This window comes from Mandrillus leucophaeus, unplaced genomic scaffold, assembly GCF_000951045.1.
Source record: "Mandrillus leucophaeus isolate KB7577 unplaced genomic scaffold, Mleu.le_1.0 Scaffold1597, whole genome shotgun sequence".
Classification (NCBI taxonomy): Eukaryota; Metazoa; Chordata; class Mammalia; order Primates; family Cercopithecidae; genus Mandrillus; species Mandrillus leucophaeus.
Window position 1 is genome coordinate 246,427 of NW_012101584.1, and position 2,221 is coordinate 248,647.

Sequence of the window (2,221 nt, forward strand, 5' to 3'; positions counted from 1 at the left end):
TAAAATGTCCCCTGTAGCTCCAGGTGACTCTTCAGGGCATGGGGTGGCTAAATATTTCAAAATACTTCTATTTCATGACAGATGTACTTCAACATGATGGTGTGGGGTCCATTTTGTCAGGTTAAAGAGAGCATGACACACTGACTCATGAGTGTTTCAACCCCAAAGTGATATTTATCACCACCAATTACAGTCAATTAACTAGAATTAGTCACATGGCCCCATTCAACTTGCAAGGGTGGTAAATATAGTCTTCTGTATGTCTAGATAAGCAAAGAGAGCTGAAAATAATCCTTAACAATAATAATCATTATCTAGAAGACAGGGAAATGGTGGCTGTACACCAAGAACTTGAGCGATATAATTCTTCAAAGAGGAAAAAGAATAGAAGAAAATACAAGAATGTGTAAGGGGATTAAGATGTGAGATGATATATTTTAATAATTTAAAATATTCAACAATATTGTCATGTAAAATTTTCTAAAAAGAGAAATTAATAGTGATGAAAATTTTTAGTTTAGTCCCTGAAAATGTGGCATTAATTAAGATGAACATTTAAGCACAATAATTATTTAAGATACCTTGGAAAATATCACTCTGCCTGGTAAATGTTTCTTTCCACATAAAATAACAGTATAATAATTTTGATTGTTGCATTATGTAGTATCTCTATTAGTAAAGGAAAAGCACATCTCTTAGATAAACTTTATCATCAGCTCTCAGGAAAGTGAAACTAAACTTTTTGCTTTTGAGTATCTTCTTCTCAATATTTGTCTACATATTACACACCAAAGAGTGATGTAAATATCTTCAAATAAACTTTCAAGTGTAAAATTAACTTTCATGAAAGAGGACATGTGTAGTGTATTTTGAATTTGTCAAGCTAAATAATTGCTAATCAACAACATTTAAAAATTTTTAAATTAATAAATTTTCTGATGCCCAGGCAAAATAAAATCACCCAGTGATATGAAACAGGATCATGAACCTGATGTAAAAGGCAGTTTTGTCACATTTTCATAGGGCAGTTGTGATGTGCTGGGGTATTGCTTTCATCCCTGGTCAGCTTGGACTCTCCAAAGCCTAAAGGCTAGAATGGCTGTTACCCCAATGGCAAAAATAGTGCCCACCCCTCCTTGTGAGTGCTCCGTTCCAGGGAAGTTTCAAAACTCTGTCGCCCAGAGAATACTAGCAGGGGTGACTGGAGACCCTGGTTGGGAAGTTCTGCCCAGTGGAAAGGAACAGGTTCAGGGAACTGCTTTAAAAAGCAGTCTGGCCATGTTTTTGCAGAGCAGCTATGCTGGACTGGGGAACCACCCCTCCCCCAGTCGCCTTGGACTCTCCAAAGCCTGAAGGTTGGATTGGCTAGGTCACCCAAATAGCAAAGATGGCATCCTGCCCCTCACTCTGGGAGCTCTGTCCTAGGGAGTTTTGAAATCTGCCAGCCAGAGAACACAGGTGAGGGTGGCTGGAGGCCCCAGTTGAGAGATCCTCTGCAGTGAGAAGAAATGGAATCATTGACCTGCTTGAAAAATCAGTCTGGCCACATTTACATAGAGCAGCTGTGCACTGCTGGGGGATACCTTCCACCCCTGGTCAGCTTGGACTCTCCAAAATTCAAAGGTTGGAATGGCTAACTTGCCCAAACAGCAAAAATGATGGTCTTCCCCTCCTGCTAGGAGCATCATCTCAGGGAGATATAATGCTGCTACCAGTGGCTGACTGAAGTTCCAAGCCAATGGGTTTTAAGTGTTCTTTGTTGCTCCTGGATGAGCCATCTTCCTGCCTTGCTTTTTTCCATTCACCACTGGTTAAATTGCTTCCTTGATTATTCCCAATGTGAGTACTTGACTGTTTAAGTTGAAGGTGTTGTATTTACTCAGCTGTCCTGTTCCTCTCTGTGAGAGCCACACACACTAGTCAGCAGCCATCTTGGCCACTTCAATTCTCTCTCTCTTTTTTTTTTAATCTCTGATTTTATTTATTTGGGTCTTCTTTTTTTATTTCCTTAGTTAGCCTGGCTAAAGAAATGTAATTTTACATATGTAACAAACCTGCACGTTATGCACATGTACCCTACAACTTAAAGTATAATAATAATAAATAAATTTAAAAAAAAAAAAAGAAAAATAGAAAAACTCTTAAATCAATCTAATCCCCAACCTGAGGGAAAAAGAGAGCAAAATGAAAACCACGAAAGCAGAAGGAATAAGTAATGAAG